This window comes from Schistocerca gregaria, chromosome 3 (assembly GCF_023897955.1).
Source record: "Schistocerca gregaria isolate iqSchGreg1 chromosome 3, iqSchGreg1.2, whole genome shotgun sequence".
NCBI lineage: Eukaryota > Metazoa > Arthropoda > Insecta > Orthoptera > Acrididae > Schistocerca > Schistocerca gregaria.
The window spans coordinates 701,144,307-701,160,974 of NC_064922.1; positions in this window are offsets into that span (position 1 = coordinate 701,144,307).

The following is a 16,668-nucleotide window of genomic DNA, read 5'->3' on the forward strand; positions in this document are numbered from 1 at the left end:
AGGCATCTTATCCGCATGGCTGCAGCGGATCGTGCAGCCACATCTCGATCCCTTAGTCAGAAGATGGGGACGTTTGCAAGACAGCGGCCATCTGCACGAACTGATCGACGACGTTTGCAGCAGCATGGACTATCAGCTTGGAGTCCATGGCCGCGGTTACCCTTGACCCTGAATCACAGACAGGAGCGCCTGCGATAGTGTACTCAACCACAAACTTGGGTGCACGAATGGCAAAACGTCAGTTTTTTCGGATGAATCCAGGTTCTGTTTACAGCATCATGATGGTCGCATCCGTGTTTGTCGTCATCGCGGTGAACGCACGTTGGAAGCGTGTATTCGTCATCGCTATACTGGCGTATCGCCCGGCGTGATGGTATGGGGTGCCATTGGTTACACGTCTCGGTCACCTCTTGTTCGCACTGACGGTACTTTAACAGTGGACGTTACATTTCAGATGTGTTACGACCCGTGGCTCTACCTTTCATTCGATCCCTGCGAAAACCCTACATTTCAGCAGAATAATGCACGACCGCATGTTACAGGTCCTGTACGGGCCTTTTTGGATACAGAAAATGTTCGACTGCTGCCCTGGCCAGCACATTCACCAGGTCTCTCATCAACTGAAAACGTCTGGTCAATGGTGGCCGAGCAACTGGCTCGTCACAATACCCCAGTCACTACTCTTGATGAGCTGTGGTATCGTGTTGAAGCTGCATGGGCAGCTGTGCCTGTACACGCCATCCAAGCTCTTTTTCACTCAATGCCCAGGCGTATCAAGGCCGTTGTTACGGCCAGAGGTGGTTGTTCTGGATCTATGCACCCAAATTGCGTGAAAATGAAATCACATGTCAGTTCTAGTATAATATATTTGTCCAATGAATACCCGTTTTTCATCTGCATTTCTCAGATTGCCTTTGTCTGTGACTGCACTCGGCGAGCGCGTCGTGCTGTGCCGCCCTTACCTGCAGAAGGGTAAAGTATTCGCTGCTATGGCGTAGGGCTCCAATATGTGCTTCTCAGGACATTGTTCCTTGGAACCATATTTTTCTTTGTGCAATAGTAGAGTACAGATGCCTGATAGTAGCGTAGTTTTTGGGCCATACCAGAGATTCACATTTATCTAGTCAGATAAAGCGATTAGTTCTGGTTAGTGTGGTGTATTGATCCACAGCTGGTCACTTTGTTAACCATAGACCGAATATTATTGAAAACGATTGCCAGATAAATTGTCTGTGTAGCGTTCCTTTAGCCATCATTTGTGATGTTATATTAAGGAAGAATAAATGAATTGTTATTTAGACCACAACTCCTCCCAGTGCTCTTATTTAGATTATTTTTGCCATTTTATTAAAGTCATGGTCGCAATTGCTAGAACCTGGACGCTTACATCTTTATGTGGAATATCATATACGAAGAGATTGGAGTACTCCTATCAAGCTGTAAGATGTGTGCAGTTAGTAAGCCAGCACTGAATACTCGCCAGCTGTTCTAGTCATCGGAAGTAGCTAATCAGTGCAAGGAGGGTAATTTGGTAATTATGTGTGGTTCTAGACAAGTTCACGAGATAGGAACCAGTACACTCTTGTGTGCGAAGTTGCATTTATACGTTTATTGTGATCGGTCCTGGTGCATGGCATTACTTCCTAGACTACTATGAAATACTTCCAATGCATACATAGGAACTTTGGTTCATGTAGGGCGTTTATTACAGATTATACTCCTAACTTCATGCTTGTTTCCTTCTGCTATTTCTGTTTTAATCTGGTATTAGTCACATCCCAACGACCATGTAATACCCTAGTCTGTCGTTTGTTGGATCTGTGAACTGGAATTTGCACACTGCCTTCATCGCAGTCCATCAAACAGAGCGTACCCATTGGGCTAGCCCCTGCTGTGGCTGGGGTATCTATCAACACTGCCTTGCGTGGGGCTCATGAACAGTCACCACCCACTCTTGTCTTCGCCTTTAGACCGAACTCCCTCTTGTTTAATCTGCGGACGTTGAACGACCTTCTCATTGGAAGAGTTGAAGCTGCACTGATTCCGAATAACTGGAAGTGCATGTACCTCGCCCACGAGGAACATGAACGCCGCTATAATGGTGGGCGGCAGTCGATTTCATAAAGCCCAAGGTTTAGGTTAAAAGTTTTGCAGTAATTATGGGAAAACTCCTCTGCTTCTCAAAAATCCTCACACCAATAGAACTATTCGGCCCGTGAGATCACCGAAGTTGAGCGGTGTTGGGCGTGGTCGGCACTTGGATGTGTGACCATCCAGGCCGCCATGCGCTGTTGCTATTTTTAGGGGTGCACTCAGCCTCATGATGCCAATTGAGGACCTACTCGACCAAATAGTAGCGGCTTCGGTCAAGTATACCATCATAACGGCCGGGAGAGCAGTGTGCTGACCCCACGCAGCTCCTATCCGCATCCTCCACTGAGGATGACACGGCGGTCGGATGGTCCCGGGAGGCCACTCGTGGCTTGAAGATGGAGTGTACTTGTAATAGAAGTATTATGGTTCGTATTTCACAAACCAAGCGTTTTCATGGGGGGGGGGGTAAATTTAATTTAATGTTGTACATAAAGGGATCCATTCTGCAAAAGTTTCTTGTTAACTAGGGAGTCCTCTGTATGGCCATTGTAGGTTGTATACGTTATCGCATATTAACTGTGGAATGACCCTTGAGAGACTTGGGGATGGCTTCACGCTCGTACAATCAATCATTGTTCTGTTTCAACCTGGTGTATTTGCTATACAATGGTGTCATCATGCTGTAAACGTTTCTGTGTTTTTCATTGCTCTTCGACAATAGGGTCTAAGGGGAGGGTGGGAGTAATGGTTCAGTTCCGGCACCTCTAAGAGCTACTTTGAGTATCTACCCAACAGCTCCAATGCGGCCTAAATACGACGGCAGAGAAATGCTGAAGTTGGCGTCAAATAGTGAGAGAGTGCTCTGAGGGCCCTTAGTGGTGCCACTTTCCTGGGAGGCCAGAATTCCAGTCTAGCGACCGACAAGTAGACATCTGGTGGACAATTTGCTTTTTGTAGACACAACCTGGTGACAAATGGGACTCAACCTGGTGACAAATGGGACTCATTAATGAATTTTCCGGAAAATGATTCTGAGTCGTGATCTGATCTGTTTGGATTTCAAGAGTACGGATTTTTCGCAGGCTGGTGGCCTTTCCTTTTTCTCTAATTAGATGGTGATAGTGTTCGGCACAAAAACATTTCTATTCATTACTGCTTGGTAACAAGAGGTATTGTGTTAACTTGTTTGGCCTAATGATGACCGCTGCTGTGGGTTGTTTGATGACAGATTAATTACGGTTACTGCTTTTGGCCGTTCTTTCGATTATTACGTAATTTATGGACCCCCATTCACACTAAAGCTTTCCATCACACCTCTGGCGGGTGCGGTTTGAAGATGATTTTGGTAACATCCAGTCCGAATTCTAAATCATAAGCGAATGTTTTTAACGCTGATGCTGTTTTGAAACAAATGTAGTTTATTTTATAAACGTATGGAATGTACATAAGTATCTTCTGCACATTGTACAGCAAGTTCGCTTGAATGAGAATCATTCCCGAAAGTATGAGTGTGATAGGAAATATTATGTATTCATTTACGAGTTGACACTTCCCAAAAGTCATAATCAGTTTTCTGCTAGATGCCCAAAGAGTAAGGATACTCAAATTTTCTTTCAGTCTGTAACACAATGAGGTCAATCACAAACCTCATAAAATTTATAAACACAGAAGTCTGTGACGGACCTCATAAAATGTAAACTGCAAGCGGGAAGTAATGAAAGACGTTAGAAATGTCGGTTTCTTCGACTTGCACGTTATCCACATCTGATATGCAAATCATATATCCAGATGCGTAAATCGAATTAATTTGATTTGTTAACAAGGAAACTATCAGAGATAGTTGTACGGACAAAACAAGAAAAAATGTCTTACTAGACATTTTATATTCGCTCTAAAATGCAAACCTTAAGAACTATAAGCATTTGTTCAATAGATGACATGTGCTTCATGGTAACGAGGATGAACAAGTGCTCATACCTCCTCGTGTAGGTATTTTAGAGCCTGTATGTACTGCACTTTTTTCCTTCCTGTGGCCCATACAGGCACCTCTGAAAGTTTCCTACCCCACAGTCTTAGCAACAACAATACCGGTACGCACTCTCAAAGGTTTGTGAATGGGTTTTGCTTATTGTTTTCGACTCTTTCGTTTCCAGCACACACAGAGACTCTTACCTCAAACTGATAAATTTGTAACATCATCATCGAATCACCTTATATATAAACACAAAAATAAATCTAATTAATTTGATTTTCAAACAAGGTATTCCTTTACTTTTATTAAAGATTACCTTCGTAATCACTTCTTGCTATTGTCTTGCCAACATTTAATGCTGATACATCAATTACTTGTAGCAGTGTTCTTTTTTGAGAGGTTTGATTGGATGGGCTGGCAAATTTGTAGACTGACAGCACAGCCAATTGGATTGTAGGGCGTCATTGACACAGGCATTAAAAAGGGTAACTTCATGTACGATAGCTGTTCGCCGACGGCTGTTGTGTGGAATCTAGGGGAATATCTGTGGTGAGGTAAGACAGTACGCCACCGGCAGTAACGCAGCTTCCATGTGGCAAAAAGCAACCGCCCTTAGCACGCCGCAGCGAAATTCTACATGGCCAGAGCGTCGCTCTCACGTCCCAAGAAATGTTCGAAGGAACTGTTACATGTGTCGGCTAGCGGACAGCAAAAGGTTTTGTGCAGCAACACACTGGGAGCACGGCACCGGTCTGTTGATAGGAAGACAATGCACCGATGCCAATATCTCCGAGAAGACAATATCTCTGGGAAGGCAATTACGGCCCTACGCCTTCAGCAGAAGACGCCACTAGAGTAGTGAGGATTTATAAAGAAAATAAGCAGCCTTCTCGTCCCAAAATACAGGGTGTCCCACACAAACTTCCTGATTTAAAGGACCCAGGAAAGAAAGACCACACTAGATACGACAATCAAAAATTCTCCACATTGTAGATCATCTCAAAGAATTTATATTCCTGCGTCAGAAGTGCTACGTACTGTCGCCAGAGTGCAGCATGGTCGCATGAAGTGAAAATGGCGACTCCACAGCAGCGCATGCAAGCGGGAGTGTGGTTTGCAGAAACAAAATCGCCGATTACTGTGCAAAGAAATTATCATCGTTTGTATGATTGTGATCCACCTGATGTGAAAACAATTAAGGAATGTAACAGGAAGTTTCTGGCTACAGGAAGTGTTCTGAAACATTCTGGTGGTGCACATTACGGAGTTTCAGAAGAGACAGTGGAGGACATCAGACAAACGTGCCTCAGAAGCGCATGTAAGTCAATTCGTCAAGCATCTAGGGAACTTGATGTACCTCGATCAACATTGCATCGTGTAGTTCACCAGCGTCTTCGTATGTGTGCTTACAAAGTGCAAATTGTGCAACATCTGACACCGAACGACAAACCACGCCGATGACAATTTGCTGAGAATATGCTGCAGCTTATTGATATGGATGCCAGCTTCCGGGAAAAATATTTATACTCAGATGAGGCAACCTTACATCTATCAGGAAGGATTAATAGGCATAATGTTCGGATTTGGGTTTGCAAACTCGGCACGTTGTCATAGCCCTAAACTAAACGTCGGGTGCGGGCTAATGTACGACAGGATTGGTGGATCGCTCTTCTTTGCGGAACAAACAGTGAATGGGCTAGAGTATAGGGCCATGTTGGAGTAGCTTGTGTACCCTCACATATGAGACTTGCAATCCAACATCATTTTTTAACAATATGAAGTTCCCTCTCATTGGTCAATGGCTGTTCGGAAGTTCCTGGATAGGAAATTTCCCAACCGTTGAATAGGACGCGGAGGACCCATTGCCTGGCCACCAAGTTCATCTGACATTATGCCGCTTGATTTCTTCATGTGGAGATTCGTGAAGGACCGCGCGTACGCGACCGAAGTGGACAAGATTCCTACGTTGCGTCATCGTATCTCTAATACGATTGCAACAATAACAGAGAAAATGTTACGAAGAACTCGACAAGAAATTGAATATAGATTCGATATTCTTCGTGCTACAAATGCTTTACATGTAGAGGTGTATTGATGCTAAATAAATTGGCTCTGAGCACTATGGGACTTAACATCTTAGGTCATAAGTCCCCTAGAACTTAGAACTACTTAAACCTAACTAACCTAAGGACATCACACACTCCCATGCCCGAGACAGGATTCGAACCTGCGACCGTAGCAGTCCCGCGGTTCCGGACTGCAGCGCCAGAACCGCACGACCACCGTGGCCGGCGATAAATAAATTTTTTGAGATGCTCTACAATGTGGTGGATTTTTCATTGCCGTATCTACAGTGGTTTTTTTTCCTGGGTCTTTGAAATCAGGAGGTTCGAGTGTGACACCTTGTACTTGTAGCCTGGTCACAGTGAAAAAACCAGACAGGAATCGTAGGAGGTTTGGGGAGACCTGATGTTACGTTGACTGAAGGACCTCTTTAGGTCAATGACAGGGAACAGCCAAAACAAATTTCTCTCCGAAGTCACGTAGTCCTCTCGACACGAAAAAACGGGAATTTCGTTGGAAACACTACTCTGACATAATGCTTTTTGGAGAATTACTGAGAAGGTGCGGACGCTCTCCTGTCGGATTTGCGGCCAGTTTTTACTACTATCCTGTGGGAGGACGGTCCAGCAAAAATTATCCTTGTCCTTAGATAACTGCTTCTAAGACTTTTTCGATCGGTTCGGCAAGAAACACTTCGAATTTAGCTCGCGGACTTCGATTTCGACGTAAGTGTGAACAGTCGTTGCCTCATTTGCAACTCTAACTGGAACAACATATAAAGGCTGCGCCAGGTGGCTTGTCAGGTTTCACAGGCATTTTATATGACAGAGTCAGATCCTGAAACAACATATAACGGTTGCGCTTATTCAAGCGCACGTTACAAGACAGCAGCAATACTGGTGTCCAACCCAACGGTGCAGTTACGAATGGTAAGATCTGCCATCGGCTTCATCGAATATGGATCTCGTTGAGCTCAGTGAATATTACACTTTTTCATGAGCAGGAGAAATACGCCCTTCTACAATGTATAGCATTAGAAACTCAGATTTTATGGAATCACTACCGTCAGATTGCGGAAACGAATCAGTCATGCTGGCAATGTACTATCTCTACCTGTGAGTTCATCATCTTGAATCTCCGCCAACCATAGTTCATTGACATTATTTCATGTACTTATAAAAAGCCTTTGTCAGTGATAGTATAATCAAACATGTTCATACTGTACTTCAGCGCAATTTCTGCACACGGTTGTGTCAGGTTCTGTAATAACCAATAGAAATCACGGTAATTACGTAGTTGTTTAACCTGTCCATAAACTTAAATTGTAGTTGATTGTTCTGCCACCCTTTTTAAGTCTCTAGGTCCATAATATACGTATATAGATGTCACGTATAAAAAGGTGTGTGTAATGGGGTACTACACACTTGGGTTAAAATTGTGTGGTTTTGTAACTCAGAGCTCATGCAAAAGTTTGTAAACGTTTTTATTCATTTTGAACAAGAATACAGATCATGTGATGTTTGCTGTTCAATACAGATTATGCAAAAATGTTATTTAAAAATTAATTTAGTTTTTTAATTAACTGCAAAAGTGGCATATGTCCACCACTATTGAACATTCCGTCACCAAGGCTCATCATATGAGTAAAAGTATCTTTTTCGTCGTTTATTTCAACATTGCTTGCAAGTTTTAAATAGTACCCACAACCACTAAAAATCACATAATGTACTTTCCAAAACTGTCAAGCTATTGTTTTGCTTATTATAAATATTTATATATCTGAAGTGGCTTATGTTGAACTCCACCTTCCCACAACTTGTACCAGAATCTACCCCCCCCCCCCCCATTCCTAGGAATATTTATTCTATTTGACAATACTTCGATGGTGGACCACATGAAGAAGTTTTCTTTCGTCCTCGCACAGCTGTAGATCACATGGTATGCAGAATTCTGTTTACGAACTGGTAACCCTGCTCCCCAACGCAGACATCTGCCAGTCTCAAAGTAATTTCAATCGAAATGTAAGAGTTTGCGCCAGCGTAGTACAACAAAATGACAGCAGGTGAACATGTGATCCATTGTCTATGTTTATACTTTTTCAATTTTTTTGTGCTTGCATGTGTGTTGCATTATATGCCGAAGCGCACACACTACAAAGCCTTCCTCACACGGGACAAGGCAGGGAACGTTACGTGGAAGCGGGCGGGATATCGAAACTCACAAGACACAGCTTCTGTGGCACGTGGGACGTGCTATTTAACGTGGCTTGGCGACTGTAGTGCTCTCCAATAACAACTGTGAGCTGTATCTGGGTTTCAAACGACAAAGTTTGTTTCTAAGAATGCGCGTGAATAAAATTCCTTTGTTGGCGCTATTAGGTCGCACAGTTCCTTCTTTGTCCATACGCTTGTTATGTTCTCCTGCCTGTGTAACATGTAAATTAAAACTTCAATATCTAAGATCATGTTATAACAGAAGAAAGCTCCATGAGCAGGCAGTAAGGACTTCAGCATAAAACTTCACGTCAGACAAACTCACCCCTGAGAGCAAGCACAATTGAATTTTATTACAGAAATTAGTTCTATTAATTTAATGAGAAAAACTAACAAACTTTAAGAAATCGCAAAGGTGATATAAAAAAATGGATGCACCAACACACGAATCTGATAAACGTCTTTTCTTAACTTGACCGTCCACTAGGTATGCTATGCCGAACTTCTGCAAGAAATGACCATTTGTTTCATGTTAAGATCTTCTTGTTCTTCTTCTTTACCTTAGGGAGCAGAATTACAGAGTGTTTCGTCTTCATAAAAGCCACGTTTGGTCTTGCTATATCTCAGTTTGCTGTTGTTGTTGTTGTGGTCTTCAGTCCTGAGACTGGTTTGATGCAGGTCTCCATGCTGCTCTATCCTGTGCAAGCTTCTTCATTGCCCGGTACTTACTGCAACCTACATCCTTCTGAATCTGTTTAGTGCATTCATCTCTTGGTCTACCTCTTCGATTTTTACCCTCCTCGCTGCCCTCCAATACTAAATTGGTGATCCCTCGATGCCTCAGAATATGTCCTACCAAGTGATCCTTTCTTGTAGTCAAGTTGTGCCACAAATTTCTCTTCTCCCGAATTCTATTCAATACCTACTCATTAGGTCTGTGATACACCAATTTAATTTTCAACATTCTTCTGTAGCACCACATTTTGAAAGATTTTATTCTCTTCTAGTCAGACCTAGTTATTGTCCACGTTTCACATCCATACATGACTACACTCCATACAAATACTTTCAAAAACGACTTCCTGACAATTAAATCTATACTAGATGTTAACAAATTTCTCTTCTTCAGAAACGCTTTCCTTGCCATTGCCAGTCTTCATTTTATATCCTGTCTACTCCGAGCATCATCTGTTATTTTGCTCCCCAAATGGGAAAACTCGTTTACTACTTTAACCGTCTCATTTCGTAATCTAATTCCCTCAGCATCACCTGATTTAATTCGACTACATTCCATTATTGTCGTTTTGCTTTTGTTGATATTCGTGTTATATCCTCTCTTCAAGACACTGTCCATTCCGTTCAGATGTTCCTTGAGGTCCTTTTCTGTCTCTGACAGAATTGCAATGTCATCGACGAACCTCAAAGTTTTTATTTCTTCTCCTTGAATTTTAATTCCAACTCCGAATTTTTCTTTTGTTTCCGTTACTGATTATTCAATAAACACATTGATAACATCGGGGCTAGGCTACAACTCTGTCTCACTCCCTTCCCAACCACGGCTTCCCTTTCATGCCCCTCGACTCTTATGACTGCCATCTGGTTTCTGTATAAATTGTAAATAGCCTTTCGCTCCCTGTATTTTACCCCTGCCACCTTCAGAATATTAAAGAACGTATTCCACAACATTGTCAAAAGCTTTCTCTAAGTCACGTAAGTCTAAGCTAATGCTAGACACGTAGGTTTGCCTTTCCTTAACCTATTTTCTAAGATAAGCAGTGAGGTTCGTATTGCCTCACGTGTTCCATTATCTCTACGGAATCCAAACTAATCTTTCCCGAGGTCGGCTTCTACCAGTTTTTCCATTCGTCTGTAAAGAATTCGTGTTAGTATTCTGCAGCTGTAGCTTATTAAACTTATAGTACGGTAATTTTCACATCCACTTTCTATGGAATTAGAATTATTATATTCTTCTTGAAGTATGAGGGTATTTCGCCTGTCTCATACATCCTGCTCACCAGATGGCAGAGTTTTGTTAGGGCTGGCTTTCCCTAGGTTTTCAGTAGTTCTAATGGAATGTTGTCTACTCCCAGATCTTTTTTCGACTTAGGTCTTTCAGTGCTCTGTCAAACTCTTCACGCAGCATCATATCTCCCGTTTCATCTTCATCTACATCCTCTGCCATTTCCATAATATTGTCCTCAAGTACATCGCCCTTGTATAGATCCTCTCTATACCCCTTCCACCTTCCTTCTTTCCGTTCTTTGATTAGAACTGGGTTTCCATCTGAGCTCTCGATATTCATGCAAGTGGTACTTTTTTCTCCAAAGGTCGCTTTAATTTTCCTGTAGGCAGTATCTGTCTTACCCCTAGTGATATATGTCTGTACATCTTTACATTTGTCCTCTAGCCATCCCTGCTTAGTCATTTTGCACTTCCTGTCGATCTCATTTTTGAGACGTTTGTATTCCTTTTTACCTGTTCATTTACTGCATTTCTGTAGCACAATTTAAAACCTGGTTCCTAAATCTCTGTCTTACCATTATATAATCTTTGTGAAACCGTCCGGTATCTCCAGGCTTCTTCCATGTGTACAGCCTTCTTTCACGATTCTTGAGCCAAGTGTTAATTATGATTAAGTTATGTTGCTGTGTTTGCTAATGGTCTATAATCTGTTACATGTCTGAATGTACTTTCTGGTCCCTTTATTTCAATATGCTTCACCCATTTTGTTATCTTGTTTTCAGTTCTCTTAATCATAGAAAAAATATTTAATTCCTTCTAAATTTCAGAATTCTTGATATGATGTCTTACACTATGTCGTTCTTCTTCCCTAAAAAATTTCATTTCAGCTGCTTATATCCTTCTTTGGTCATTGATAGTTATCACCCAAGTCTCAGTTCTGTATGTGAGGATAGGTGTTGCCATTACTTTGTAGAGTTTAGTCTACTATTTTTTCTTGATTTTATTGGCTAATGTTTTATTTAACTTATTGGAGACGTCGTTATCATATTCATAACTTACATCACATACTAACAGCTTATAGTGAGATACCTGTTCATTTCATGTTTTCACTTATCATTATTTTCGATTTATTTTATGATATTTACGCTTTACAGAGTTGGCATGTTGAGCCCAAACGACACAGAGCAAATCGTAAATCATCCTCCAGTTTTATACAATGATTTAATCATTACCAAAGGGAATAGTATTTAAATGTGTGTTTCTAAGAATTAATTTTATTCTTCGTTTAACTTCTTGCTTCCATTGTCTAATAATGTTGTCAAAATATATATGTTAATAGTCGAAAGAGGTTGATAGTCTCACCCTCTTGGTACTCCTGTATAAACGCTATTAGTTTGATATATCTTTGTGTGGGTTAATTAAAATGGTTCAAATGGCTCTGAGCACTATGGGATTTAACATCTATGGTCATCAGTCCCCTACAACTTAAAACTACTTAAACCTAACTAACCTAAGTACATCACACAACACCCAGCCATCACGAGGCAGAGAAAATCTCCGATCCCACCGGGAATCGAACCCGGGAACCGGAGCGTGGGAAGCGAGATCGCTACCGCACGACCACGAGATGCGGGCGGTTAATTATAATTTCGTTATTTTGGATAACCTCGTCTTTCCACAGCATGTACCTATTGACTCTGCTGAGGGTCTTTTCATAAGCTACACATGCAGTATGAGTCCCCACATTATGTTCTCATCTCTTTTCAGTTATCCGCCGCGCTACTGGAATACTGTCACTGCATGATCGTCCTTTCCTGGAACCAACTTGTTCTTCCGATAACAAACATCAGCCACTCTTTTCACTCTTTCGGTGATTGAAACTTCCTGGCAGATTAAAACTGTGTGCCCGACCGAGACTCGAACTCGGGACCTTTGCCTTTCGCGGGCAAGTGTTCTACCTTCTGAGCTACCGAAGCACGACTCACGCCCGGTACTCACAGCTTTACTTCTGCCAGTACCTCGTCTCCTACCTTCCAAACTTTACAGAAGCTCTCCAGTGAACCTTACAGAACTAGCACTCCTGAAAGAAAGGATATTGCGGAGACATGGCTTAGCCAGAGCCTGGTGGATGTTTCCAGAATGAGATTTCCACTCTGCAGCTGAGTGTGCGCTGATATGAAACTTCCTGGCAGATTAAAACTGTGTGCCCGACCGAGACTCGAACTCGGGACCTTTGCCTTTCGCGGGCAAGTGCTCTACCATCTGAGCTAACGAAGCACGACTCACACCCGTAACTCACAGCTGTACTTCTGCCAGTACCTCGTGTCCTATCTTCCAAACATTACAGAAGCTCTCCTGCGAAACTTGCAGAACTAGCACTCCTGAAAGAAAGGATATTGCGGAGACATGGCTTAGCCACAGCCTGTGAGATGTTTCCAGAATGAGATTTCCACTCTGCAGCTGAGTGTGCGCTGATATGAAACTTCCTGCCAGATTAAAACTGTGTGCTCGACCGAGACTCGAACTCGGGACCTTTGCCTTTCGCGTGCAAGTGCTCTACCATCTGAGCTAACGAAGCACGACTCACACCTGGTACTCACAGCTTTACTTCTGCCAGTACCTCGTCTCCTACCATCCAAACTTTACAAAAGCTCTCCTGCGAACCTTGCAGAACTAGCACTCCTGAAAGAAAGGATATTGCAGAGACATGGCTTAGCCACAGCCTGGGGGATGGTTCCAGAAGCCGAGCTTCTGTAAGTTTGGAAGGTAGGAGAGGAGGTACTGGCAGAAGTAAAGCTGTGATTACCGGGCGTGAGTCGTGTTTTGGTGGCTCAGATTTTACAGTCGGCACGGTAGCTCAGCGTGTTCGGTCAGATGGTCAGCAGCCTTCTGTAATAAAAAAAAAAACTGAGCTAATCGATCAACAACGAACTTAAACGGATGTCTTACGACGTCCGGCCTGAGCAGATGCAACGAACAATAGAGGAAAAAATGAGATTTAAAAAAAATAATAAAAAAAAGATGGTAGAGCACTTGCCCGCGAAAGGCAAAGGTCCCGATTTCGAGTCTCGGCCGGGCAGAGAGTTTTAATCTGCCAGGAAGTTTCATATCAGCGCACATTCCGCTGCAGAGTAGAAATCTCATTCTGGAAACTTTCGGTGATTATTCGTGCATATAATTTGTAGATAGTGTTCAACTGACATATTCTTCCGTAATTTCCATAAGTATATCTAATTCCCTTTTTATGAAGTGATATGACTTCCTCCATTTTCCTAGAGTCGGGTATCATCTTCAGTTTCAAATATTCATTTGATAGATGCAGCAGTATCGGTTCTAACACTAATACTCTGCTGCTCGTCGGATGACTCTAATCATCCACATGAATTTACTGCTCTATTTTGTCTGAGTGGCCTGAACTGAGTCCGCCCTATTTTCAGTACCTTTCCGTTGTTTCCAGTTGTTAGTTTCAGCCATCATTGGTCTTTAGTTAAACAGGGGTGCACTGTTTACCGAACATAATTATAGCTCGGAGAACACCGGTCATCCATGTAAACACCATAGTCACAATCTGAAACAAAGTATGGATCTGTTGCTTTACAGTTTTCCTAGATTCAAAAATGGCTCTGATCACTATGGGACCTAACATCTGTGGTCATCAGTCCCCTAGAACATAGAACCGCTTAAACCTAACTAAACTAAGGACATCACACAACACCCAGTCATCACGAGGCAGAGAAAATCCCTGACCCCGCCGGGAATCGAACCCGGGAACCTGGGCGCGGGAAGCGAGAACGCTACCGCACGACCACGAGCTGCGGACTTCCTAGATTCAGTCCAACTTTAATGCGTGTAGTTATTTTAGGCATATCAAAACTAATTACAATCACTTGCTTTTAACCTAGGATACTTAACCAAGATAACTTAATATTCTCTGTGCTCATAGTTTGCGGAAAATAATAGAAAAAATAAACACTAAAAAGGCTAAGAAAGAGTTCAGCGGAGATCCTGGAATAGTTCTGTGAGCTGAGTGATGAAGATCCTGAGAGTGATATTGCCGAGTTAGGATTGTGTACATGAAAGTGATCACGATTCAGGGGTAGGGCAACAAGTGTCAATAAATTATGAACAAGTATCACAGGCAGAGGTAATTCAAGAGGACGTATTTCTTTTAGGAAAAGATGGAATAGCCAAATGGAGAAAAAGTAAATATCCTACTAATGTTGGAATAAGATCTTGTAATATTATTACTCATTTAACTGGACGCAGAAACGAAGCTCCTATTGCAAATACAGAAATAGGTAATACTATGTTATTTTTGGCTGAAAATATAATACCCATTGTTTCAACATATACTAATATTTACATTGATGAAGTTCATGATATCTTTTCTAGGGAAAGGAATACTACAGAAACAGATGTTATACATATCAGAGCTTTCATTGGCTCTCAAACGTTTGGGAATGAGTTTGTGAGATTCGTGAGATAACTCAAAGGGCAACGCACTTGAATCATACTACATATGAATTAGTGAAACCTGACTGAGACGTCTGAGGTTTGATAGTATCCTTCATCTACATCTACATCTACATCTACATCCATACTCCGCAAGCCACCTGACGATGTGTGGCGGAGGGTACCCTGAGTACCTCTATCGGTTCTCCCTTCTATTCCAATCTCGTATTGTACGTGGAAGGAAGGATTGTCGGTATGCTTCTGTGTGGGCTCTAATCGCTCTGATTTTATCCTCATGGTCTCTTCGCGAGATATACGTAGGAGGGAGCAATATACTGCTACACTCTTCGGTGAAGGTATGTTTTCGGAGCTTTAACAAAAGCCCGTACTGAGCGTCTCTTCTGCAGAGTCTTCCACTGGAGTTTATCTATCATCTCCGTACCGCTTTCACGATTACTAAATGATCCTGTAACGAAGCACGCTGCTCTCCGTTGGATCTTCTCTATCTCTTCTGTCAACCCTATCTGGTGCGGATCCCACACTGCTGAGCAGTATTCAAGCAGTGGGCGAACAAGCGTACTGTAACCTACGTCCTTTGTTGTCGGATTGCATTTCCTTAGGATTCTTCCAATGAATCTCAGTGTAGCATCTGCTTTACCGACGATCAACTTTATATGATCATTCCATTTTAAATCCCTCCTAATGCGTACTCCCAGATAATTTATGGAATTAACTGCTACCAGATGCTGACCTGCTATTTTGTAGCTAAATGATAAGGGACCTATCTTTCTAAGTATTCGCATCACATTACACTTGTCTACATTTGATTCAATTGCCATTCCGTGCACCATGCGTCAATTCGCTGCAGATCCTCCTGCATTTCAGTACAATTTTCCATTGTTGCAACCTCTGGATACACCACAGCATCATCTGCAAAAAGCCTCAGTGAACTTCCGATGTCATCCACCAGGTCATTTATGTATATTGTGAATAACAACGGTCCTATGACACTCCCCTGCGGTACTCTTACTTCGGAAGAATTCTCTCCATTGAGAATGACATGGTGCGTTCTGTTATCTAGAAACTCCTCAATCCAATCACACAATTGGTCTGATAGTCCGTATGCTCTTACTATGTTCATTAAACGACTGTGGGGAACTGTGTCAAACGCCTTGCGGAAGTCGAGAAACACGGCATCTACCTGTGAACCCGTGTCTAAGGCCCTCTGAGACTCGTGGACGAATAGCGCGAGCTGGGTTTCACACGACCGTCTTTTTCGAAACCCATGCTGATTCCTACAGAGTAGATTTCTAGTCTCCAGAAGAGACATTATACTCGAACATAATACGTGTTCCAAAATTCTACAACTAATCGACGTTAGAGATATAGGTCTATAGTTCTGCACATCTGTTCGACGTCCCTTCTTGAAAACGGGGATGACCTGTGCCCTTTTCCAATCCTTTGGAGCGCTTCGCTCTTCTAGAGACCTACGGTACACCGCTGCAAGAAGGGGGGCAAGTTCCTTCGCGTACTCTGTGTAAAATCGAACTCGTATACAATCAGGACCAGCGGCCTTTCCTTTTTTGAGCGATTTTAATTGTTTCTCTATCCCTCTGTCGTCTATTCGATATCTACCATTTTGTCAACTGTGCGACAATCTAGAGAAGGAAGCACAGTGCAGTCTTCCTCTGTGAAACAGCTTTGGAAGAAGACATTTAGTATTTCGGCCTTTAGTCTGTCATCCTCTGTTTCAGTACCATTTTGGTTACAGAGTGTCTGGACATTTTGTTTTGATCCACCAACCGCTTTGACATAGGACCAAAGTTTCTTACGATTTTCTGCCAAGTCAGTACATAGAACTTTACTTTCGAATTCATTGAACGCCTCTCACATAGCCCTCCTCACACTACA